This window comes from Triturus cristatus, chromosome 1_1 (assembly GCF_964204655.1).
Source record: "Triturus cristatus chromosome 1_1, aTriCri1.1, whole genome shotgun sequence".
NCBI classification, from domain to species: domain Eukaryota; kingdom Metazoa; phylum Chordata; class Amphibia; order Caudata; family Salamandridae; genus Triturus; species Triturus cristatus.
In genome coordinates, this window is record NC_140579.1 from 744,677,141 (window position 1) to 744,702,814 (window position 25,674).

Below are 25,674 nucleotides of genomic sequence, written 5' to 3' on the forward strand. Positions count from 1 at the left end.
GGGGTCGTGCTGGGGGTAGGGTTTTAGGGTTTCGGGCAATACATTGGTGTTTGGGTAGTAAAGGGGGGATCGTGCTTGGGGTACATTTTTAGGGTTTAGGGTAGTGCAGTGGTATTTGTGTAGTGTAGGGGTTCATGCTGGGGGTAAATTTAGGGTTTAGGGTGATGCAGTGGTGTTTGGGTAGTGTAGGGGGTCGTGCTGCAGGTAGTGTTTTAGTGTTTAGGGTAGTGCAGTGGTGTTTGGGAAGTGTAGGGGGTCATGCTAGGGGTAGAGTATTAGGGTTTAGGGTAGTGTTGTGGTGTTTGTGTAGAGTAGGGGGTTGTGCTGGGGGTAGTGTTTTAGGGTGTAGGGTAGTGCAGTGCTGTTTGTGTAGTGTAGGGGGTTCTGCTGTGGTAAATGTAGGGTTTAGGGTACGGCAGTGGATTTTGAGCAGTGTAGGGGATCATGCTGGGGTAGTGTTTTCGGGTTTAGGGCAGTGCAGTGGTGTTTGTGTACTGTAGGGGTTCTTGCAGTGGGTTGTGTTTTAGGGTTTAGGGTAGTGCAGTGGTGTTTGGGTAGTGTAGGGATTAGTGCTGGGGGTAGTGTTTTAGAGTTTAGGGTAGTGCAGTGGTGTTTGTGTAGTGTAGGGGGTAGTGGTTTAGGGTTTAGGGTAATGCGGTGGAGTTTGGGTAGTGTAGGGGGTCGTGGTGGGGGTGTGTTTTAGGTTTTAAGGCAGTGCAGTGGTATTTGGGTAGTGTAGGTGTAGTGCTGTGGGTAGTGTTTTAGGGATTAGGGTAGTGCAGTGGTGTTTGCGTAGTGTAGGGCTCTTGCTGGGGGTAGTGTTTTAGGGTTTATGGTAGTGCAGTGGTGTTTGTGTAGTATTGGGGGTAGTTCTGGGGGTAGAGTTTTAGGGTTTAGGGTACTACAGTGGTGTTTGTGTAGTGTAGGGGGTTGTACTGTGGGTAGATGTAGGGTTTAGGGTAGTGCAGTGGTGTTTGGGTAGTGTAGGGGGTCGTGTAAGGGATAATGTTTTAGGGTTTAGGGTAGTGCAGTGGTGTTTTTGTAGTGTAGGGGGTCGTGCTGGGGTAGTGTTTTAGGGTTTAGGGTAGTGCAGTGGTGTTTGTGTTGTGTAGGGGGTCGTGCTGCGGGCAGTGTTTTAGGGTTTAGGGTAGTGCAGTGGTGTATGTGTAGTCAAGGGGGTCATGCTGGGGGTAGTGTTTTAGTGTTTAAGTCAGTGCAGTGGTGTTTGGGTAGTGTAGGGGGTCGTGCTGGGGGTAGTGTTTTAGGGTTTTCGGCAGTGCAGTGGTGTTTGAGTATTGTAGGGGGTTGTTCTGGGGGTAGTGTTTTAGCGTTTAGGGTAGTGCAATGGTGTTTGGGTAGTGTAGGGGGTAGTGCTGGGGTAGTTTTATAGTGTTTAGGGTAGTGCAGTGGTGTTTGTGTAGTGTAGGGGGTCGTGCTGGGGTAGTGTTTTAGGGTTTAGGGTAGTGCAGTGGTGTTTGTGTTGTGTAGGGGGTCATGCTGCGGGCAGTGTTTTAGGGTTTAGGGTAGTGCAGTGGTGTATGTGTAGTCAAGGGGGTCATGCTGGGGGTAGTGTTTTAGTGTTTAAGTCAGTGCAGTGGTGTTTTGGTAGTGTAGGGGGTCGTGCTGGGGGTAGTGTTTTAGGGTTTTCGGCAGTGCAGTGGTGTTTGAGTATTGTAGGGGGTTGTTCTGGGGGTAGTGTTTTAGCATTTAGGGTAGTGCAATGGTGTTTGGGTAGTGTAGGGGGTCGTGTTTTAGGGTTTAAGGTAGTGCAGTGGTGTTTGTGTAGTGTAGGGGACTTACTGGGGTAGTGTTTTAGGGTTTAGGGTAGTGCAGTGGTGTTTGTGAAATGTAGGGGTCGTACTGGGGATAGATTCAGGGTTTAGGATAGTGCAGTGGTGTTTGGGTAGTGTAGGGGGTCGTGCTGGGGGTAGGGTTTTAGGGTTTCGGGCAGTACATTGGTGTTTGGGTAGTAAAGGGAGATCGTGCTGGGGGTACTTTTTTAGGGTTTTGGGTAGTGCAGTGGTATTTGTGTAGTGTAGGGGGTCATGCTGGGGGTAGATTTAGGGTTTAGGGTGATGCAGTGGTGTTTGGGTAGTGTAGGGGGTCGTGCTGCAGGTAGTGTTTTAGTGTTTAGGGTAGTGCAGTGGTGTTTGGGAAGTGTAGGGGGTCGTGCTAGGGGTAGAGTATTAGGGTTTAGGGTAGTGCAGTGGTGTTTGTGTAGAGTAGGGGGTTGTGCTGGGGGTAGTGTTTTAGGGTTTAAGGTAGTGCAGTGCTGTTTGTGTAGTGTAGGGGGTTCTGCAGTGGTAAATGTAGGGTTTAGGGTACTGCAGTGGTTTTTGAGCAGTGTAGGGGATCATGCTGGGGTAGTGTTTTCGGGTTTAGGGCAGTGCAGTGGTGTTTGTGTACTGTAGGGGTTCTTGCAGGGGGTTGTGTTTTAGGGTTTAGGGTAGTGCAGTGGTGTTTGGGTAGTGTAGGGATTAGTGCTGGGGGTGGTGTTTTAGAGTTTAGTGTAGTGCAGTGGTGTTTGTGTAGTGTAGGGGGTAGTGGTTTAGGGTTTAGGGTAATGCAGTGGAGTTTGGGTAGTGTAGCGGGTCGTGGTGGGGGTGTGTTTTAGGTTTTAAGGCAGTGCAGTGGTATTTGGGTAGTGTAGGTGTAGTGCTGGGTGTAGTGTTTTAGGGATTAGGGTAGTTCAGTGGTGTTTGCGTAGTGTAGGGGGTCGGGCTGGGGGTAGTGTTTTAGGGTTTAGGGTAGCGCAGTGGTGTTTGCGTAGTGTAGGAATCTTGCTGGGGGTAGTGTTTTAGGGTTTATGGTAGTGCAGTGGTGTTTGTGTAGTATTCGGGGTAGCTCTGGGGGAAGTGTTTTAGGGTTTAGGGTACTACAGTGGTGTTTGTGTAGTGTAGGGGGTTGTACTGTGGGTAGATGTAGGGTTTAGGGTAGTGCAGTGGTGTTTGGGTAGTGTAGGGGTCGTGTAAGGGATAATGTTTTAGGGTTTAGGGTAGTGCAGTGGTGTTTTTGTAGTGTAGGGGTCATGCTGGGGGTAGTGTTTTAGGGTTTAGGGTAGTGCATTGGTGTTTGGGTAGTGTAGGGGGTAGTGCTGGGGTAGTTTTATAGTGTTTAGGGTAGTGCAGTGGTGTTTGTGTAGTGTAGGGGGTCGTGCTGGGGGTAGTGTTTTAGTGTTTAGGGTAGTGCAGTGATGTTTGTGTTGTGTAGGGGGTCGTGCAGCGGGCAGTGTTTTAGGGTTTAGGGTAGTGCAGTGGTGTATGTGTAGTGTACTGGGTCATGCTGGGGGTAGTGTTTTAGTGTTTAGCTCAGTGCAGTGGTGTTTGGGTAGTGTAGGGGGTCGTGCTGGGGGTAGTGTTTTATGGTTTTGGGCAGTGCAGTGGTGTTTGAGTATTGTAGGGGGTTGTTCTGGGGGTAGTATTTTAGCGTTTAGGGTAGTGCAATGGTGTTTGGGTAGTGTAGGGGGTCGTGTTTTAGGGTTTAGGGTAGTGCAGTGGTGTTTGTGTAGTTTAGGGGATCAAGCTGGGGTAGAGTTTTAAGGTTTAGGGTAGTGCAGTGGTGTTTGTGTAGTGTAGGGGGTCATGTTGGGGTAGATTTAGGGATTAGGGTAATGCAGTGGTGCTTGGGTAGTGTAGGGGGTCATACTGGGGGTAGTGTTTTAGGGTTTATGGTAGTGCAGTGGTGTTTGTGCAGTATTGGGTTAGTGTTTTAGGGTAGTACAGTGGTGTTTGTGTAGTGTAGGGGGTTGTACTGTGGGTAGATGTAGGGTTTAGGGTAGTGCAGTGGTGTTTGGGTAGTGTAGGGGGGTCATGCAAGGGGTAAGGTTTTAGGGTTTAGGGTAGTGCATTGGTGTTTGGGTAGTGTAGGGGTAGTACTGGGGTAGTTTTTTAGGGTTTAGTGTAGTGCATTGGTGTTTGCGTAGTGTAGGGGGTAGTGCTGGGGTAGTTTTATAGGGTTTAGGGTAGTGCAGTGGTGTTTGTGTAGTGTAGGGGGTCGTGCTGGGGATAGTGTTTTAGGGTTAAGGGTAGTGCAGTGGTGTTTGTGTAGTGTAGGGGGTAGTGGTTTAGGTTTTAGTGTAGTGCTGTGGTGTTTTGTGTAGTGTAGGGGGTCGTGATGTGGGTAGTGTTTTAGGGTTTAGGGTAGTGCAGTGGTGTTTGTGTAGTGTAGGGGGTCGTGCTGGGGGTAGTGTTTTAGGGTTTAGGGTAGTGCAGTGGTGTTTGTGTAATGTAGGGGGGAGTGGTTTAGGTTTTAGTGTAGTGCTATGGTGTTTGTGTAGTGTAGGGGGTCGTGCTGTGGGTAGTGTTTTAGGGTTTAGGGTAGTGCAGTGGTGTTTGTGTAGTGTAGGGGGTCGTGTTTTAGGGTTTAGGGTAGTGCAGTGGTGTTTGTGTAGTATAGGGTTTCGTGCTGGAGGTAGTGTTTTAGGGTTTAGGGAAGTGCAGTGGTGTTTGTGTAGTGTAAGGGATGTGCCTGGGTAGAATTTTAGGGTTTAGGGTAGTGCAGTGGTGTTTGTGTAGTATAGGGGTTCGTGCTGGGGATAGTGTTTTAGGGTTTAGGGAAGTGCAGTGGTGTTTGTGTAGTATAGGGGTTCGTGCTGGGGGTAGTGTTTTAGGGTTTAGGGAAGTGCAGTGGTGTTTGTGTAGTGTAAGGGACGTGCCCGGGTAGAATTTTAGGGTTTAGGGTAGTGCAGTGGTGTTTATGTAGTGTGGGGTCGTACTGGGGTAGATTTAGGGTTTAGGATAGTGCAGTGGTGTTTGGGTAGTGTAGGGGATCGTGCTGGGGTAGGGTTTGAGGGTTTCGGACAGTGCAGTGGTGTTTGGGTAGTAATGGGGGATCGTACTGGTGGAAGAGTTTTAGGATTTAGGGTAGTGCAGTGGTGTTTGTGTAATTTAGGGTACGTGCTGGGGTAGTGTTTTAGGTTTTAGGGTAGTGCAGTGGTGTTTGTGAAGTGTAGGGGGTCGTACTGGGGGAAGATTTAGGGTTTAGGATAGTGCAGTGGTGTTTGGGTAGTGTAGGGGGTCATGCTGGGGTCGGGTTTTAGGGTTTCGGGCAGTGCAGAGGCGTTTGGGTACTAAAGGGGGATCGTGCTGGTGGAAGTGTTTTAGGGTTGTGCAGTGGTGTTTGTGTAGTGTAGGGGACTTACTGGGGTAGTGTGTTAGGGTTTAGGGTAGTGCAGTGGTGTTTGTGAAGTGTAGGGGGTCGTACTGGGGATAGATTTAGGGTTTAGGATAGTGCAGTGGTGTTTGGGTAGTGTAGGGGGTCGTGCTGGGGGTAGGGTTTTAGTGTTTCGGGCAGTACATTGGTGTTTGGGTAGTAAAGGGGGATCGTGCTGGGGTACTTTTTTAGGGTTTAGGGTAGTGCATTGGTATTTGTGTTGTGTAGGGTGTCATGCTGGGTGTAGATTTAGGGTTTAGGGTGATGCAGTGGTGTTTGGGTAGTGTAGGGGGTCGTGCTGCAGGTAGTGTTTTAGTGTTTAGGGTAGAGCAGTGGTGTTTGGGTATTGTAGGGGGTCGTGCTAGGGGTAGAGTATTAGGGTTTAGGGTAGTGCAGTGGTGTTTGTGTAGAGTAGGGGGTTGTGCTGGGGGTAGTGTTTAGGATGTAGGGTAGTGCAGTGCTGTTTGTGTAGTGTAGGGGGTTCTGCTGTGGTAAATGTAGGGTTTAGGGTACTGCAGTGGTTTTTGAGCAGTGTAGGGGATCATGCTGGGGTAGTGTTTTAAGGTTTAGGGCAGTGCAGTGGTGTTTGTGTACTGTAGGGGTTCTTGCAGGGGGTTGTGTTTTAGGGTTTAGGGTAGTGCAGTGGTGTTTGGGTAGTGTAGGGATTAGTGCTGGGGGTAGTGTTTAAGAGTTTAGGGTAGTGCAGTGGTGTTTGTGCAGTGTAGGGGGTAGTGGTTTAGGGTTTAGGGTAATGCGGTGGAGTTTGGGTAGTGTAGGGGGTCGTGGTGGGGTGTGTTTTAGGTTTTAAGTCAGTGCAGTGGTATTTGGGTAGTGTAGGTGTAGTGCTGGGGGTAGTGTTTTAGGGATTAGGGTAGTGCAGTGGTGTTTGCGTAGTGTAGGGGGTCGTGCTGGGGGTAGTGTTTTATGGTTTAGGGTAGCGCAGTGGTGTTTGCGTGGTGTAGGGCTCTTGCTGGGGGTAGTGTTTTAGGGTTTATGGTAGTGCAGTGGTGTTTCTGTAGTATTGGGGGTAGTTCTGGGGGTAGTGTTTTAGGGTTTAGGGTACTACTGTGGTGTTTGTGTAGTGTAGGGGGTTGTACTGTGGGTAGATGTAGGGTTTAGGGTAGTGCAGTAGTGTTTGGGTAGTGTAGGGGTCGTGTAAGGGATAATGTTTTAGGGTTTAGGGTAGTGCAGTGGTGTTTTTGCAGTGTAGGGGGTCGTGCTGGGGGTAGTGTTTTAGGGTTTAGGGTAGTGCATTGGTGTTTGGGTAGTGTAGGGGGTAGTGCTGGGGTAGTTTTATAGTGTTTAGGGTAGTGCAGTGGTGTTTGTGTAGTGTAGGGGGTCGTGCTGGGGTTAGTGTTTTAGTGTTCAGGGTAGTGCAGTGGTGTTTGTGTTGTGTAGGGGGTCGTGCTGCGGGCAGTGTTTTAGGGTTTAGGGTAGTGCAGTGGTGTATGTGTAGTGTAGGGGGTCATGCTGGGGGTAGTGTTTTAGTGTATAGGTCAGTGCAGTGGTGTTTGGGTAGTGTAGGGGGTCGTGCTGGGGGTAGTGTTTTAGGGTTTTGGGCAGTGTAGTGGTGTTTGAGTATTGTAGGGGGTTGTTCTGGGGTTTGTGTTTTAGCGTTTAGGGTAGTGCAATGGTGTTTGGGTAGTGTAGGGGGTCGGGTTTTAGGGTTTAGGGTAGTGCAGTGGTGTTTGTGTAGTTTAGGGGATCAAGCTGGGGTAGAGTTTTAGGGTTTAGGGTAGTGCAGTGGTGTTTGTGTAGTTCAGGGGATCAAGCTGCGGTAGAGTTTTAGGGTTTAGGGTAGTGCAGATGTGTTTGTGTAGTGTAGGGGGTCATGTTGGGGTAGATTTAGGGTTTAGGGTAATGCAGTGGTGCTTGGGTAGTGTAGGGGGTCGAGCTGCAGGTAGTGTTTTAGTGTTTAGGGTGGTGCAGTGATGTTTGGGTAGTGTAGGGGGTCATACTGGGGTAGTGTTTTAGGGTTTATGGTAGTGCAGTGGTGTTTGTGTAGTATTGGGTTAGTGTTTTAGGGTAGTACAGTGGTGTTTGTGTAGTGTAGGGGGTTGTACTGTGGGTAGATGTAGGGTTTAGGGTAGTGCAGTGGTGTTTGGGTAGTGTAGGGGGTCATGCAAGGGGTAATGTTTTAGGGTTTAGGGTAGTGCATTGGTGTTTGGGTAGTGTAGGGGTAGTGCTGGGGTAGTTTTTTAGGGTTTAGGGTAGTGCAGTGGTGTTTGTGTAGTGTAGGGGGTAGTGGTTTAGGGTTTAGGGTAATGCGGTGGAGTTTGGGTAGTGTAGGGGGTCGTGGTGGGGGTGTGTGTTTAGGTTTTAAGGCAGTGCAGTGGTATTTGGGTAGTGTAGGTGTAGTGCTGCGGGTTGTGTTTTAGGGTTTATGGTAGTGCAGTGGTGTTTGTGTAGTATTGGGTTAGTGGTTCAGTGGTGTTTGTGTAGTGTAGGGGGTTGTACTGTGGGTAGATGTAGGGTTTAGGGTAGTGCAGTGGTGTTTGGGTAGTGTAGGGTGTCATGCAAGGGGTAATGTTTTAGGGTTTAGGGTAGTGCATTGGTGTTTGGGTAGTGTAGGGGTAGTGCTGGGGTAGTTTTTTAGGGTTTAGGGTAGTGCATTGATGTTTGCGTAGTGTAGGGGGAAGTGCTGGGGTAGTTTTATAGGGTTTAGGGTAGTGCAGTGGTGTTTGTGTAGTGTAGGGGGTCGTGCTGGGGGTAGTGTTTTAGGGTTTAGGGTAGTGCAGTGGTGTTTGTGTAGTGTAGGGGGTAGTGGTTTAGGTTTTAGTGTAGTGCTGTGGTGTTTTGTGTAGTGTAGGGGGTCGTGATGTGGGTAGTGTTTTAGGGTTTAGGGGAGTGCAGTGGTGTTTGTGTAGTGTAGGGGGTCATGCTGGGGGTAGTGTTTTAGGGTTTAGGGTAGTGCAGTGGTGTTTGTGTAAGGTAGGGGGTAGTGGTTTAGGTTTTAGTGTATTGCTATGGTGTTTGTGTAGTATAGGGGGTCGTGCTGTGGGTAGTGTTTTAGGGTTTAGGGTAGTGCAGTGGTGTTTGTGTAGTGTAGGGGGTCGTGTTTTAGGGTTTAGGGTAGTGTAGTGGTGTTTGGGTAGTGTAGGGGGTCGTGCTGGGTGTAGTGTTTTTGGGTTCAGGGTAGTGCAGTTGTGTTGGTGTAGTGAAGGGGATCATGCTTGGGATAGTGTTTTAGGGTTTAGAGTAGTGCAGTGGTGTTTGTGTAGTGTAGGGGGTCGTGCTTGGGGTAGTGTTTTAGGGCTTAGGGTAGTGCAGTGGTGTTTGTGTAGTATAGGGTTTCGTGCTGGGGGTAGTGTTTTAGGGTTTAGGGAAGTGCAGTGGTGTTTGTGTAGTGTAAGGGACGTGCCTGGGTAGAATTTTAGCGTTTAGGGTAGTGCAGTGGTCTTTGTGTAGTATAGGGGTTCGTGCTGGGGGTAGTGTTTTAGGGTTTAGGGAAGTGCAGTGGTGTTTGTGTAGTATAGGGGTTCGTGCTGGGGGTAGTGTTTTAGGGTTTAGGGAAGTGCAGTGGTGTTTGTGTAGTGTAAGGGACGTGCCTGGGTAGAATTTTAGGGTTTAGGGTAGTGCAGTGGTGTTTATGTAGTGTGGGGGTCGTACTAGGGTAGATTTAGGGTTTAGGATAGTGCAGTGGTGTTTGGGTAGTGTAGGGGATCGTGCTGGGGTAGGGTTTTAGGGTTTCGGACAGTGCAGTGGTGTTTGGGTAGTAAAGGGGGATCGTACTGGTGGAAGTGTTTTAGGATTTAGGGTAGTGCAGTGGTGTTTGTGTAATTTAGGGTACGTGCTGGGGTAGTGTTTTAGGTTTTAGGGTAGTGCAGTTGTGTTTGTGAAGTGTAGGGGGTCGTTCTGGGGGAAGATTTAGGGTTTAGGATAGTGCAGTGGTGTTTGGGTAGTGTAGGGGGTCATGCTGGGGTCGGGTTTTAGGGTTTCGGGCAGTGCAGTGGCATTTGGGTACTAAAGGGGGATCGTGCTGGTGGAAGTGTTTTAGGGTTGTGCAGTGGTGTTTCTGTAGTGTAGGGGACTTACTGGGATAGTGTTTTAGGGTTTAGGGTAGTGCAGTGGTGTTTGTGAAGTGTAGGGGGTCGTACTGGGGATAGATTTAGGGTTTAGGATATTGCAGTGGTGTTTTGGTAGTGTAGGGAGTCGTGCTGGGGGTAGGGTTTTAGGGTTTCGGGCAGTACATTGGTGTTTGGGTAGTAAAGGGAGATCGTGCTGGGGTACTTTTTTAGGGTTTAGGGTAGTGCATTGGTATTTGTGTTGTGTAGGGGGTCATGCTGGGGTAGATTTAGGGTTTAGGGTGATGCAGTGGTGTTTGGGTAGTGTAGGGGGTCGTGCTGCAGGTAGTGTTTTAGTGTTTAGGGTAGAGCAGTGGTGTTTGGGTATTGTAGGGGTTGTGCTAGGGGTAGAGTATTAGGGTTTAGGGTAGTGCAGTGGTGTTTGTGTAGTGTAGTGGGTTCTGCTGTGGTACATGTAGGGTTTAGGGTACTGCAGTGGTTTTTGAGCAGTGTGGGGGATCATGCTGGGGTAGTGTTTTCGGGTTTAGGGCAGTGCAGTGGTGTTTGTGTACTGTAGGGTTTCTTGCAGGGGGTTGTGTTTTAGGGTTTAGGGTAGTGCAGTGGTGTTTGGGTAGTGTAGGGATTAGTACTGGGGGTAGTGTTTTAGAGTTTAGGGCAGTGCAGTGGTGTTTGTGTAGTGTAGGGGGTAGTGGTTTAGGGTTTAGGGTAATGCAGTGGAGTTTGGGTAGTGTAGCGGGTCGTGGTGGGGGGGTGTTTTAGGTTTTAAGGCAGTGCAGTGGTATTTGGGTAGTGTAGGTGTAGTGCTGGGTGTAGTGTTTTAGGGATTAGGGTAGTGCAGTGGTGTTTGCGTAGTGTAGGGGGTCGTGCTGGGGGTAGTGTTTTAGGGTTTAGGGTAGCGCAGTGGTGTTTGCGTAGTGTAGGGCTGTTGCTGGGGGTAGTGTTTTAGGGTTTATGGTAGTGCAGCGGTGTTTGTGTAGTATTGGGGGTATTTCTGGGTGTAGTTTTTTAGGGTTTAGGGTACTACAGTGGCGTTTGTGTAGTGTAGGGGGTTGTACTGTGGGTAGATGTAGGGTTTAGGGTAGTGCAGTGGTGTTTGGGTAGTGTAGGGGTCGTGTAAGGGATAATGTTTTAGGGTTTAGGGTAGTGCAGTGGTGTTTTTGTAGTGTAGGGGTCATGCTGGCGGTAGTGTTTTAGGGTTTAGGGTAGTGCATTGGTGTTTGGGTAGTGTAGGGGGTAGTGCTGGGGTAGTTTTATAGTGTTTAGGGTAGTGCAGTGGTGTTTGTGTAGTGTAGGGGGTCGTGCTGGGGTAGTGTTTTAGGGTTTTGGGCAGTGCAGTGGTGTTTGAGTATTGTAGGGGGTTGTTCTGGGGGTAGTATTTTAGCGTTTAGGGTAGTGAAATGGTGTTTGGGTAGTTTAGGGGATCAAGCTGGGGTAGAGTTTTAGGGATTAGGGTAGTGCAGTGGTGTTTTTGTAGTGTAGGGGGTCATGTTGGGGGTAGATTTAGGGATTAGGGTAATGCAGTGGTGCTTGGGTAGTGTAGGGGGTCATACTGGGGGTAGTGTTTTAGGGATTATGGTAGTGCAGTGGTGTTTGTGCAGTATTGGGTTAGTGTTTTAGGGTAGTACAGCGGTGTTTGTGTAGTGTAGGGGGTTGTACTGTGGGTAGATGTAGGGTTTAGGGTAGTGCAGTGGTGTTTGGGTAGTGTAGGGGGTCATGCAAGGGGTAATGTTTTAGGGTTTAGGGTAGTGCATTGGTGTTTGGGTAGTGTAGGGGTAGTGCTAGGGTAGTTTTTTAGGGTTTAGGGTAGTGCGTTGGTGTTTGCGTAGTGTAGGGGGTAGTGCTGGGGTAGTTTTATAGGGTTTAGGGTAGTGCAGTGGTGTTTGTGTAGTGGAGGGGGTCGTGCTGGGGGTAGTGTTTTAGGGTTTAGGGTAGTGCAGTAGTGTTTGTGTAGTGTAGGGGGTAGTGGTTTAGGTTTTAGTGTAGTGCTGTGGTGTTTTGTGTAGTGTAGGGGGTCGTGATGTGCGTAGTGTTTTAGGGTTTAGGGTAGTGCAGTGGTGTTTGTGTAGTGTAGGGGGTCGTGCTGGGGGTAGTGTTTTAGGGCTTAGGGTAGTGCAGTGGTGTTTGTGTAATGTAGGGGATAGTGGTTTCGGTTTTAGTGTAGTGCTATGGTGTTTGTGTAGTGTAGGGGGTCGTGCTGTGGGTAGTGTTTTAGGGTTTAGGGTAGTGCAGTGGTGTTTGTGTAGTGTAGGGGGTCGTGTTTTAGGGTTTAGGGTAGTGTAGTGGTGTTTGGGTAGTGTAGGGGGTCGTGCTGGGGGTAGTGTTTTTGGGTTCAGGGTAGTGCAGTTGTGTTGGTGTAGTGAAGGGGATCGTGCTTGGGATAGTGTTTTAGGATTTAGGGTAGTGCAGTGGTGTTTGTGTAGTGTAGGGGGTCGTGCTTGGGGTAGTGTTTTAGGGCTTAGGGTAGTGCAGTGGTGTTTGTGTAGTATAGGGTTTCGTGCTGGAGGTAGTGTTTTAGGGTTTAGGGAAGTGCAGTGGTGTTTGTGTAGTGTAAGGGATGTGCCTGGGTAGAATTTTAGGGTTTAGGGTAGTGCAGTGGTGTTTGTGCAGTATAGGGGTTCGTGCTGGGGGTAGTGTTTTAGGGTTTAGGGAAGTGCAGTGGTGTTTGTGTTGTATAGGGGTTCGTGCTGGGGGTAGTGTTTTAGGGTTTATGGTAGTGCAGTGGTGTTTGTGTAGTATTGGGGGTAGTTCTGGGGGTAGTGTTTTAGGGTTTAGGGTACTACTGTGGTGTTTGTGTAGTGTAGGGGGTTGTACTGTGGGTAGATGTAGGGTTTAGGGTAGTGCAGTTGTGTTTGGGTAGTGTAGGGGTCGTGTAAGGGATAATGTTTTAGGGTTTAGGGTAGTGCAGTGGTGTTTTTGTAGTGTAGGGGGTCGTGCTGGGGGTAGTGTTTTAGGGTTTAGGGTAGTGCATTGGTGTTTGGGTAGTGTAGGGGGTAGTGCTGGGGTAGTTTTATAGTGTTTAGGGTAGTGCAGTGGTGTTTGTGTAGTGTAGGGGGTCGTGCTGGGGTTAGTGTTTTAGGGTTTAGGGTAGTGCAGTGGTGTTTGTGTTGTGTAGGGGGTCGTGCTGCGGGCAGTGTTTTAGGGTTTAGGGTAGTGCAGTGGTGTATGTGTAGTGTAGGGGGTCATGCTGGGGGTAGTGTTTTAGTGTTTAGGTCAGTGCAGTGGTGTTTGGGTAGTGTAGGGGGTCGTGCTGGGGGTAGTGTTTTAGGGTTTTGGGCAGTGCAGTGGTGTTTGAGTATTGTAGGGGGTTGTTCTGGGGGTAGTGTTTTAGCGTTTAGGGAGGTGCAATGGTGTTTGGGTAGTGTAGGGGTCGTGTTTTAGGGTTTAGGGTAGTGCAGTGGTGTTTGTTAAGTTTAGGGGATCAAGCTGGGGTAGAATTTTAGGGTTTAGGGTAGTGCAGTGGTGTTTGTGTAGTGTAGGGGGTCATGTTGGGGGTAGATTTAGGGTTTAGGGTAATGCAGTGGTGCTTGGGTAGTGTAGGGGGTCGAGCTGCAGGTAGTGTTTTAGTGTTTAGGGTAGCGCAGTGATGTTTGGGTAGTGTAGGGGGTCATACTGGGGGTAGTGTTTTAGGGTTTATGGTAGTGCAGTGGTGTTTGTGTAGTATTGGGTTAGTGTTTTAGGGTAGTACAGTGGTGTTTGTGTAGTGTAGGGGGTTGTACTGTGTGTAGATGTAGGGTTTAGGGTAGTGCAGTGGTGTTTGGGTAGTGTAGGGGGTCATGCAAGGGGTAATGTTTTAGGGTTTAGGGTAGTGCATTGGTGTTTGGGTAGTGTAGGGGTAGTGCTGGGGTAGTTTTTTAGGGTTTAGGGTAGTGCAGTGGTGTTTGTGTAGTGTAGGAGTATTGGTTTAGGGTTTAGGGTAATGCGGTGGAGTTTGGGTAGTGTAGGGGGTCGTGGTGGGGGTGTGTTTTAGGTTTTAAGGCAGTGCAGTGGTATTTGGGTAGTGTAGGTGTAGTGCTGGGGGTTGTGTTTTAGGGTTTAGGGTAGTGCAGTGGTGTTTGGGTAGTGTAGGGGGTCGTGCTGGGGGTAGTGTTTTAGGGTTTATGGTAGTGCAGTGGTGTTTGTGTAGTATTGGGTTAGTGTTTTAGGGTAGTTCAGTGGTGTTTGTGTAGTGTAGGGGGTTGTACTGTGGGTAGATGTAGGGTTTAGGGTAGTGCAATGGTGTTTGGGTAGTGTAGGGGGTCATGCAAGGGGTACTGTTTTAGGGTTTAGGGTAGTGCATTGGTGTTTGGGTAGTGTAGGGGTAGTGCTGGGGTAGTTTTTTAGGGTTTAGGGTAGTGCATTGGTGTTTGTGTAGTGTAGAGGGAAGTGCTGGGGTAGTTTTATAGGGTTTAGGGTAGTGCAGTGGTGTTTGTGTAGTGTAGGGGGTCGTGCTGGGGGTAGTGTTTTAGGGTTTAGGGTAGTGCAGTGGTGTTTGTGTAGTGTAGGGGGTAGTGGTTTAGGTTTTAGTGTAGTGCTGTGGTGTTTTGTGTAGTGTGGGGGGGCGTGATGTGGGTAGTGTTTTAGGGTTTAGGGTAGTGCAGTGGTGTATGTGTAGTGTAGGGGGTCATACTGGGGGTAGTGTTTTAGTGTTTAGGTCAGTGCAGTGGTGTTTGGGTAGTGTAGGGGGTCGTGCTGGGGGTAGTGTTTTAGGGTTTTGGGCAGTGCAGTGGTGTTTGAGTATTGTAGGGGGTTGTTCTGGGGGTAGTGTTTTAGCGTTTAGGGTAGTGCAATGGTGTTTGGGTAGTGTAGGGGTCGTGTTTTAGGGTTTAGGGTAGTGCAGTGGTGTTTGTGTAGTTTAGGGGATCAAGCTGGGGTAGAGTTTTAGGGTTTAGGGTAGTGCAGTGGTGTTTATGTAGTGTAGGGGGTCATGTTGGGGGTAGATTTAGGGTTTAGGGTAATGCAGTGGTGCTTGGGTAGTGTAGGGGGTCGAGCTGCAGGTAGTGTTTTAGTGTTTAGGGTAGCGCAGTGATGTTTGGGTAGTGTAGGGGGTCATACTGGGGGTAGTGTTTTAGGGTTTATGGTAGTGCAGTGGTGTTTGTGTAGTATTGGGTTAGTGTTTTAGGGTAGTACAGTGGTGTTTGTGTAGTGTAGGGGGTTGTACTGTGTGTAGATGTAGGGTTTAGGGTAGTGCAGTGGTGTTTGGGTAGTGTAAGGGGTCATGCAAGGGGTAATGTTTTAGGGTTTAGGGTAGTGCATTGGTGTTTGGGTAGTGTAGGGGTAGTGCTGGGGTAGTTTCTAGGGTTTAGGGTAGTGCAGTGGTGTTTGTGTAGTGTAGGGGTAGTGGTTTAGGGTTTAGGGTAATGCGGTGGAGTTTGGGTAGTGTAGGGGGTCGTGGTGGGGGTGTGTTTTAGGTTTTAAGGCAGTGCAGTGGTATTTGGGTAGTGTAGGTGTAGTGCTGGGGGTTGTGTTTTAGGGTTTAGGGTAGTGCAGTGGTGTTTGGGTAGTGTAGGGGGTCGTGCTGGGGGTAGTGTTTTAGGGTTTATGGTAGTGCAGTGGTGTTTGTGTAGTATTGGGTTAGTGTTTTAGGGTAGTTCAGTGGTGTTTGTGCAGTGTAGGGGGTTGTACTGTGGGTAGATGTAGGGTTTAGGGTAGTGCAGTGGTGTTTGGGTAGTGTAGGGGGTCATGCAAGGGGTAATGTTTTAGGGTTTAGGGTAGTGCATTGGTGTTTGGGTAGTGTAGGGGTAGTGCTGGGGTAGTTTTTTAGGGTTTAGGGTAGTGCATTGGTGTTTGCGTAGTGTAGGGGGAAGTGCTGGGGGTAGTGTTTTAGGGTTTAGGGTAGTGCAGTGGTGTTTGTGTAGTGTAGGAGGTCGTGCTGGGGGTAGTGTTTTAGGGTTTAGGGTAGTGCAGTGGTGTTTGTGTAGTGTAGGGGGTAGTGGTTTAGGTTTTAGTGTAGTGCTGTGGTGTTTTGTGTAGTGTGGGGGGGCGTGATGTGGGTAGTGTTTTAGTGTTTAGGGGAGTGCAGTGGTGTTTGTGAGGTGTAGGGAGTCATGCTGGGGGTAGTGTTTTAGGGTTTAGGGTAGTGCATTGGTGTTTGTGTTGTGTAGGGGGTCGTGCTGCGGGCAGTGTTTTAGGGTTTAGGGTAGTGCAGTGGTGTATGTGTAGTGTAGGGGGTCATGCTGGGGGTAGTGTTTTAGTGTTTAGGTCAGTGCAGTGGTGTTTGGGTAGTGTAGGGGGTCGTGCTGGGGGTAGTGTTTTAGGGTTTTGGGCAGTGCAGTAGGGGGTTGTTCTGGGGGTAGTGTTTTAACATTTAGGGTAGTGCAATGGTGTTTGGGTAGTGTAGGGGGTCGTGTTTTAGGGTTTAGGGTAGTGCAGTGGTGTTTGTGTACTTTAGGGGATCAAGCTGGGGTAGAGTTTTAGGGTTTAGGGTAGTGCAGTGGTGTTTGTGTAGGTTAGGGGGTCATGTTGGGGGTAGATTTAGAGTTTAGGGTAATGCAGTGGTGCTTGGGTAGTGTAGGGGGTCGAGCTGCAGGTAGTGTTTTAGTGTTTAGGGTAGTGCAGTGATGTTTGGGTAGTGTAGGGGGTCATACTGGGGGTAGTGTTTTAGGGTTTATGGTAGTGCAGTGGTGTTTGTGTAGTATTGGGTTAGTGTTTTAGGGTAGTACAGTGGTGTTTGTGTAGTGTAGGGTGTTGTACTGTTGGTAGATGTCGGGTTTAGGGTAGTGCAGTGGTGTTTGGGTAGTGTAGGGGGTCATGCAAGGGGTAATGTTTTAGGGTTTAGGGTAGTGCATTGGTGTTTGGGTAGTGTAGGGGTAGTGCTGGGGTAGTTTTTTAGGGTTTAGGGTAGTGCAGTGGTGTTTGTGTATTGTAGGGGGTAGTGGTTTAGGGTTTAGGGTAATGCGGTGGAGTTTGGGTAGTGTAGGGGGTCGTGGTGGGGGTGTGTTTTAGGTTTTAAGGCAGTGCAGTGGTATTTGGGTAGTGTAGGTGTAGTGTTGGGGGTTGTGTTTTAGGGTTTAGGGTAGTGCAGTGGTGTTTGGGTAGTGTAGGGGGTCATGCTGGGGGTAGTGTTTTAGGGTTTATGGTAGTGCAGTGGTTTTTGTGTAGTATTGGGTTAGTGTTTTAGGGTAGTTCAGTGGTGTTTGTGTAGTGTAGGGGGTTTTATTGTGGGTAGATGTAGGGTTTAGGTTAGTGTAGTGGTTTTTGGGTAGTGTAGGGGGTCATGCAATGGGTAATGTTTTAGGGTTTAGGGTAGTGCATTGGTGTTTTGGTAGTGTAGGGGTAGTGCTGGGGTAGTTTTTTAGGGTTTAGGGTAGTGCATTGGTGTTTGCGTAGTGTAGGGTGAATTGCTGGGCTAGTTTTATAGGGTTTAGGGTAGTGCAGTGGTGTTTGTGTAGTGTAGGGGGTAGTGGTTTAGGTTTTAGTGTAGTGCTGTGGTGTTTTGTGTAGTGTGGGGGTCGTGATGTGGGTAGCGTTTTAGGGTTTAGGGGAGTGCAGTGGTGTTTGTGTAGTGTAGGGGGTCATGCTGGGGGTAGTGTTTTAGGGTTTAGGGTAGTGCAGTGGTGTTTGTGTAATGTAGGGGGTAGTGGTTTAGGTTTTAGTGTAGTGCTATGGTGTTTGTGTAGTGTAGGGGGTCGTGCTGTGGGTAGTGTTTTAGGGTTTAGCGTAGTGCAGTGGTGTTTGTGTAGTGTAGGGGGTCGTCTTTTAGGGTTCAGGGTAGTGTAGTGGTGTTTGGGTAGTGTAGGGGGTCGTGCTGGGGGTAGTGTTTTTGGGTTCAGGGTAGTGCAGTTGTGTTGGTGTAGTGAAGGGGATCGTGCTTGGGATAGTGTTTTAGGGTTTAGGGTAGTGCAGTGGTGTTTGTGTAGTGTAGGGGGTCGTGCTTGGGGTAGTGTTTTAGGGCTTAGGGCAGTGCAGTGGTGTTTGTGTACTGTAGGGGTTCTTGCAGTGGGTTGTGTTTTAGGGTTTAGGGTAGTGCAGTGGTGTTTGGGTAGTGTAGGGATTAGTGCTGGGGGTAGTGTTTTAGAGTTTAGGGTAGTGCAGTGGTGTTTGTGTAGTGTAGGGGGTAGTGGTTTAGGGTTTAGGGTAATGCGGTGGAGTTTGTGTAGTGTAGGGGGTCGTGGTGGGGGTGTGTTTTAGGTTTTAAGGCAGTGCAGTGGTATTTTGTAGTGTAGGTGTAGTGCTGGGGGTAGTGTTTTAGGGATTAGGGTAGTGCAGTGGTGTTTGCGTAGTGTAGGGCTCTTGCTGGGGGTAGTGTTTTAGGGTTTATGGTAGTGCAGTGGTGTTTGTGTAGTATTAGGGGTAGTTCTGGGGGCAGTGTTTTAGGGTTTAGGGTACTACAGTGGTATTTGTGTAGTGTAGGGGGTTGTACTGTGGGTAGATGTAGGGTTTAGGGTAGTGCAGTGGTGTTTGGGTAGTGTAGGGGGTCGTGTAAGGGATAATGTTTTAGGGTTTAGGGTAGTGCAGTGATGTTGTTGTAGTGTAGGGGGTCGTGCTGGGGGTAGTGTTTTAGTGTTTAGGTCAGTGCAGTGGTGTTTGGGTAGTGTAGGGGGTCGTGCTGGGGGTAGTGTTTTAGGGTTTTGGGCAGTGCAGTGGTGTTTGAGTATTGTAGGGGGTTGTTCTGGGGGTAGTGTTTTAGCGTTTAGGGTAGTGCAATGGTGTTTGGGTAGTGTAGGGGGTCGTGTTTTAGGGTTTAGGGTAGTGCAGTGGTGTTTGTGTAGTTTAGGGGATCAAGCTGGGGTAGAGTTTTAGGGTTTAGGGTAGTGCAGTGGTGTTTGTGTAGTGTAGGGGGTCATGTTGGGGGTAGATTTAGGGTTTAGGGTAATGCAGTGGTGCTTGGGTAGTGTAGGGGGTCGAGCTGCAGGTAGTGTTTTAGTGTTTAGGGTAGTGCAGTGATGTTTGCGTAGTGTAGGGGGTCATACTGGAGGTAGTGTTTTAGGGTTTATGGTAGTGCAGTGGTGTTTGTGTAGTATTGGGTTAGTGTTTTAGGGTAGTACAGTGGTGTTTGTGTAGTGTAGGGGGTTGTACTGTGGGTAGATGTAGGGTTTAGGGTAGTGCAGTGGTGTTTGGGTAGTGTAGGGGGTCATGCAAGGGGTAATGTTTTAGGGTTTAGGGTAGTACATTGGTGTTTGGGTAGTGTAGGGATAGTGCTGGGGTAGTTTTTTAGGGTTTAGGGTAGTGCAGTGGTGTTTGTGTAGTGTAGGGGTAGTGGTTTAGGGTTTAGGGTAATGCGATGGAGTTTGGGTAGTGTAGGGGGTCGTGGTGGGGGTGTGTTTTAGGTTTTAAGGCAGTGCAGTGGTATTTGGGTAGTGTAGGTGTAGTGCTGGGGGTTGTGTTTTAGGGTTTAGGGTAGTGCAGTGATGTTTGGGTAGTGTAGGGGGTCATGCTGGGGGTAGTGTTTTAGGGTTTATGGTAGTGCAGTGGTGTTTGTGTAGTATTGGGTTAGTGTTTTAGGGTAGTTCAGTGGTGTTTGTGTAGTGTAGGGGGTTGTACTGTGGGTAGATGTAGGGTTTAGGGTAGTGCAGTGGTGTTTGGGTAGTGTAGGGGGTCATGCAAGGGGTAATGTTTTAGGGTTTAGGGTAGTGCATTGGTGTTTGGGTAGTGTAGGGGTAGTGCTGGGGTAGTTTTTTAGGGTTTAGGGTAGTGCATTGGTGTTTGCGTAGTGTAGGGGGAAGTGCTGGGGTAGTTGTATGGGGTTTAGAGTAGTGCAGTGGTGTTTGTGTAGTGTAGGGGGTCGTGCTGGGGTAGTGTTTTAGGGTTTAGGGTAGTGCAGTGGTGTTTGTGTAGTGTAGGGGGTAGTGGTTTAGGTTTTAGTGTAGTGCTGTGGTGTTTTGTGTAGTGTGGGGGGGCGTGATGTGGGTAGTGTTTTACGGTTTAGGGGAGTGCAGTGGTGTTTGTGTAGTGTAGGGGGTCATGCTGGGGGTAGTGTTTTAGGGTTTAGGGTAGTGCAGTGGTGTTTGTGTTGTGTAGGGGGTCGTGCTGCAGGCAGTGTTTTAGGGTTTAGGGTAGTGCATTGGTGTATGTGTATTGTAGGGGGTCATGCTGGGGGTAGTTGTGAGAAGTTGGCCTGGTATATGATGTTCACTAGTTAAAGTGACCACCTTGTACCATGCCAAGCAACCCTTATGGTGTGGTTGTAAGTCAACCTTTTCGGACTAGCTGCCCTAGTGGTAGCGTAGGCTAAGCAGTCTTTGAGGCTAAACTTGTGAAGCGTGTTAAGCAAGCTGTTTTACCAAATGCAACCCCCTTTTATACCAATGAAAGGACACCACACAGATATATATTCAAAATATATATGTATTTATTTCTCAAAGTAACCCCTAGTCTCTTTATGAGCACAGGAGCACAAATCGTTAAACAAGATTACAGTAGAATACACAGAAGTTGCCCTTTATATGGATAGGCCCTGGTGGCCGCTCAAACCATATACTAAAATAGTGGTATAAGTACCACGAACAGAAAAGGGAAAAGGCCTAGGGCCTCTAGAATCGCTGGGCCTACAAGGAGCTAACTTCAGTTAGTGACCAGGAGGTCCACGGGTTGCGTGTGCAGAGCAAATAGTCACACGCGAGCTCCCATAGGTTTTCAATGGGTGCGTAAAAGTTACAAAGTTACTGCAAAAAGGATCTTCCGGATGGACTATGAACTCAGGATTGGAAACACAGACACTAGAGATGATACTCTACACCTGGGCACCAGAGTGCCAGCTTTACCTCACCCACAGGAAGCGGGTGCATAGGCCTCGAAGTGCGTCGGGTTTCTCCTATCTGTTCAATGGAGCCTGTGGACAAAGATGCTGCAGGCGGTCGGTCCGGAAGGGATGTGGTGGATCCAAGAGTGGATCGGAGTTGTGGAAGACCTGTAAGCAGAGGGGACAGTGTTCACAGTCACTAGCCAGTGACCAGCGTGGCACCAGGTGGGTACCAGGCGATGTCGGGTGCAAACAGGAAGAAAGGTGTAGCTTGTCTCTGCAGCCACGTGGTCCCTGAAGGTCGACGACGTCCAGGATTTGGTTTCTCGAACTGTCCCACGCAGGCTCTCGCTGTCGGTGCTGTCGGCGACTTGGTCGAAGCCAACAAGCCTTGGCAAAAGCAATTGTTGTGGAAAACAAAATAAGCTGATGGTTCTGACCAGCAAGGTCAGAGGGACTGCTCCTTTGGAGGGGAGCAAGGGCCAGTCTGGGGCAACCAGACCAGCGGTGTATTTCTTGAAGTTCAACGCCAAGATGGCCACTAGCAAGCGGGCCAGCAACCGGTTAGGCGCGTCAAGTGGAAAAATGCAGAAGGGCCCCACGCAGATCGTGGAGATGCTGGAGGGCTCACCTTTGGTGCAGATGCTGCTCGGGTGTTGGGCTTCTCAGATCCCAAAGCACAACTTGGAGGGAGCCTCGGTTGTTGCACTTGCAGCTTGTCGTGGTCGTTTCAAGATGGCTGGCTCCACGTGTCTCGTTGCCTCCACAGGTCTCTTCTTTTCAGGGACTGTGGATCGGGCGGTGAGAGGTCTGGAGGTCCAGGTCTTGTCAGTCTCTGGGCTCGGGCTCCGGCGGGAGGTGGCGGCAAAGCAGATGTTGATTCGCTGGATGGTGCTTGCGTTAGCAAGGTGGTCACTCCCTGACCACAGGGGAGATTGGCTTCAGTCCTCTGTGCGGCAGAGCGTCGAAGTTCCCGTCTTCTTCTTAGTTTCAAGTTGATTCCAGGATGTCTGAAGTCTTAGGACACAGCTCCTACCTTTAAGCGGATTCTAGGGGCCGGACTACCTGCTAGGTCCCTCCCTAAGGGTGTGACCAGGAAGGGGGGTGGTTACACCCCCAATCCTTTGTCCAGCTCGCTCCAGGCCCGGGACTGGTGTGCCCCAGGACCGGATTGAACTGGCATATGCACCGAGGCTCCTTGTGAGCCACAGGCATGTCTGGTTTCTTTCAAGCCCTACCTGACCAATACACAAAATCCTGTCTGGGGTGGTGCACGCACCTCCCCTGGCAGGAAACCCTTTGTCCACACCTCCCAAGCTGGAAGGACTCCCAGCAGCAGGAGGGCAGACTTGTGTCTGTGGTGGCAGCATCTATTTTGTGGAGCTGAGGCTATGTCTGATTTTACCCGGGTTTCAGGTACTGTACATGCCGTGTCCCTCTAGAAGGGTGGAATGCTAACCCCGTCGCCAGAATTGGCGAGGGGTTAGTATTCCAATTCATATGACACCTTACTCGACATGTTTTGATAAAGCCAAACCAAAGATAGCATTTAACCGCGAGGTTCATAATGCACTTAAGAGTATATGGTATGACGATATCTGGAAACAGTAGAAGGAAGTTGTTCCGACCACTGCAGACAGGCTCAGCTCCTGCCAGAGCACCATCTCACATGGAACCAAGCACTCTGCCTTCAGGATTGTTAAGGCCTGCCATAGGAGTGACTTATCGGTTAACATGTGTCCCATTTAAGGTTAGGTATAGGTATACTACACCTAAGTAAGAGGTGGTTACACCAACTTACCCCAGCTGAGTGATCAGCCAGTTGTGTCAAATTTGTTAGGCCAGGCCAGGGGTGGCACAATACATGCTTCAGCCCCTGGTAGGCCTTAGATACACCAATGCCCTGGGTACCTAGTGTACACTGGTACAGGGGCTCACAGGGTGATCCACTTCCAATTGGTTATGCACCTAGGGTGCATAGTGTAAATTTAGTAGAGAGAACAGCAGGCTGGGGGTCTGATTGGCAGGCCCACAGCCTCAATATGTCAAAAACCAGTGAAGCAAAAAGCAAAAATTTGGGGTGACCATAGGATAGCAGACCCTACTCTCCTACACAACCCCCCTCCCCAAACGCAGGGACATTAAACTAGCCTTGACCAGTCTCGTCTTCATGTCCTAAGTGGAAGTACCTGGAGAGACCATCTGCATTCCCATGGTCAGTACCTGGCTGGTGCTCCACTGTAAAGTCCATCCCCTGTAGGGAAATGGACCACCTAAGCAGTTTGGGGTTTTCACCCTTCATCTGATTTAGCCACAAGAGGGGCTTATGGTCGGTCTGAATCTTGAAGTGAGTGCCAAACAAGTATGGCCTCAGCTTCTTCAGGGCCCACACCACAGCAAAGGCCTCCCTCTCAATAGCTGACCAATTCTTCTCTCTGGGGGTCAACCTTCTGCTAATAAAAGCAATGGGTTGGTCTTGACCATCTACATTAAGTTGTGACAGCACAGCTCCCACACCCAACTCAGAAGCATCTGTTTGGACAATAAACTCTTTGGTGTAGTCAGGACTTTTCAGGATAGGTGCAGAGCACATGGCCTCCTTCAGGTCATCAAATGCCTTTTGACAGCTTACTGTCCACTGAACCTTTTTGGGCATCTTCTTGGATGTCAGATCATTAAGAGGAGTCACAATGGACCCATAGTTCTTAACAAACTTCCTGTAGTACCCAGTCAAGCCCAAGAAAGCTCGAACTTGAGTCTGGGTGGTTGGAGGAGACCAGTCCTTGATGGATTGTATCTTACTCTCCAGTGGTTGAACTTGGCCTCCACCTACAAGGTGGCCCAAATACACAACCTTACTCTGCCCTATCTGGCACTTAGTAGCCTTGATAGTGAGGCCTGCCCTTTGCAGGGCCTCAAGAGCCTTCTTCAGGTGGATCAGGTGATCCTCCCAGGTGGAGCTAAAGACAGCAATGTCATCAAGATATGCTGCACAAAAGTCATCCAACCCAGTAAGGACTTGGTTCACCAGCCTTTGGAAGGTGGCAGGTGCATTCTTCAGACCAAAGGGCATCACCACAAATTGATAAGGCCCACCTGGGGTTGAGAATGCTGTTTTGGCCTTAGACTCCTCAGCTAATCTGATTTGCCAATAGCCAGCTGTTAAGTCAAATGTGCTCAAAAACTTAGCAGAAGCTAGTTTGTCTATGAGCTCATCTGCCCTTGGAATAGGGTGTGCATCTGTCCTGGTGACAGCATTGAGACCCCTGTAGTCCACACAGAACCTCATCTCTCTCTTGCCATCTTTGGTGTGAGGTTTGGGGACCAGAACCATTGGGCTAGCCCAGGGGCTCTCTGAGGGTTCAATGACACCTAATTCCAGCATTGTGTGTACCTCAGCCTTTATACAGTCCCTGACGTGGTCAGGTTGTCTGTAGAGCTGATTCTTTACAGGCAGGCTGTCACCAGTGTCCACCACATGGGTACACCAGTCAGTTTGGCTAGGTATTAGGGAAAACAGATGTTGAAATGATTGTAGAACTTGTCTACATTCAGTCTGCTGATGGGCAGTGAGGTTGCCTCCAAGGGTCACTCCTTCAACTGAGCCATCTTCAGGGTTCTGAGACAACAGGTCTGGGAGAGGGTCACTCTCTTCCTCCTGTCCCTCATCTGTAGCCATGAGCAAGCCCATGTCTGCCCTGTCAACATATGCTTTTAACCTGTTAACATGGAGTACCCTGTGGGGACTCCTGGGAGTTCCTAGGTCCACCAAGTAGGTGACCTCTCCCTTCTTTTCCAGGATTGTATGGGGTCCAGACCATTTGTCTTGGAGTGCTGCTGGGGCCACTGGCTCCAACACCCATACCTTCTGTCCTGGCTGAAACTCAACCAAGACAGCCTTTTGGTCATGCCAAGCTTTCTGTAAGGCCTGACTTGCCTCAAGGTTTTTGGATGCCTTCTCCATATACTCAGCCATCCTGGAGCGGAGACCAAGTACATAGTCCACTATGTCTTGTTTAGGCTTTTTGAGAGGTAACTCCCATCCTTCCTTCACTAAACACAGTGGGCCTCTTACAGGGTGCCCAAACAACAATTCAAAGGGGCTGTAGCCAACTCCTTTTTGTGGGACCTCTCTGTAAGCAAACAGAAGGCAGGGTAGAAGGATGTCCCATCTTCGCCTGAGCTTTTCAGGTAATCCTTTGATCATACCCTTTAGGGTCTTGTTGAATCTCTCAACAAGCCCATTGCATTGTGGGTGATAAGGGGTGGTGAACTTGTAGTTGACACCACATTCCTTCCACATAGCTGTCAAGTATCCTGACATGAAGTTGGTACCTCTGTCAGAAACTACCTCCTTAGGAAACCCCACTCTGGAGAATACTCCCAGCAGGGCCCTGGCCACAACAGGTGCTGTAGTGGTCCTAAGGGGAATTGCCTCTGGATACCTGGTGGCATGATCCACTACCACCAGTATAAATCTGTGCCCAGATGCAGTGGGAGGATCCATGGGACCAACTATATCTATTCCCACTCTTTCAAAGGGGACCCCCACCACAGGTAGTGGTATTAGGGGGGCCTTTGTTGTGCCACCTGATTTGCCACTGGCTTGGCAGGTCACACAGGAGCGACAAAACTCCTTTGTATCTTCATTCATGTGAGGCCAGTGAAAGTGAGGGACAAGCCTGTCCCAAGTCTTGTTCTGGCCTAAGTGTCCTGCTAAAGGAATATCATGGGCCAAGGTAAGAAGGAAGCCCCTAAATTGCAGAGGTATAACCAACCTCCTGGTAGCACCAGGCTTGGGGTCTCTAGCCTCTGAATAAAGGAGCCCTTCATCCCAATACACTTTATGGGTACCTTGAGCATTCCCAGCAGCCTCAGCAGCAGCCAGCTGTCTGAGGGGTTCAGGAGAGGGACAGGATAACTGAGCCTGCCTCAAGTCAGCCCTTGAAGGTCCCCCTGTCCCCAGAAACTCAACCTGATCAGGTTCAAGCTCTTCAGGGACAGTTCCTTCAGGGTCCTCTAGTTCAGCTTCCTGGGAAGGTTGATCATCCCTCTGAGGCAGGGGGGAAGGCACAGCCTTGACCCTCCTGTTCTTCTTCTTGGTAGGTGCTTGGTCCATTGTTCCAGGATCCAAGACCTGTGGTTCAGTAAGGCACTTTTTGGCCTGTGACCTGGTCACAGCAAGGACATGTGGTGATATACCTAACATCTCTGCATGTGTCCTGTACTCCACTTCAGACCATAGAGAACTCTCTAGGTCATTGCCCAATAAACATTCTACTGGGAGGTCTGTACTAACCACAACCCTTTTGAGGCCAGTTACTCCTCCCCATGAGAAGTTAACAACTGCCACACTATGTGAAGTAGTGGCATTGCTGGCATTGGTCACCAGGTAATTCTCACCTGGTATGTACTGTCCAGGGTCCACAAAGCCTGGTGTCACCATAGTGACACTGGCACATGTGTCCATGTAGGCTTGAGCCACTTTTTCATTAATTAAAGGAGTCTGTCTGTACTTGCCCAGGTTACTGGGGCTCACAGTCAGGGACAAATCAATGTCCCCATCACAGATCAAGACTGCCTGTGTCAGGGTTCTGTCTAAGTCAGAATCTCCTTCAGTTCCCATAGTGATTCCCACTACACCCTTTGTCTGGGGACCAACACTGCTAACAGTAGTACTGGGAGCAGGTGCCTTTGGGGCAACAGTGTTGGGGGATCCACCCTTTTTACAATCACTAGTCCAGTGAGTTGTATTCTTGCAATGATTGCACCAGGGTTTCTTTTGACCTTCTTTCTTCTTTCCCTTGGATTGTTGTTGGGACCCACCCTCCTTAGCAGTAG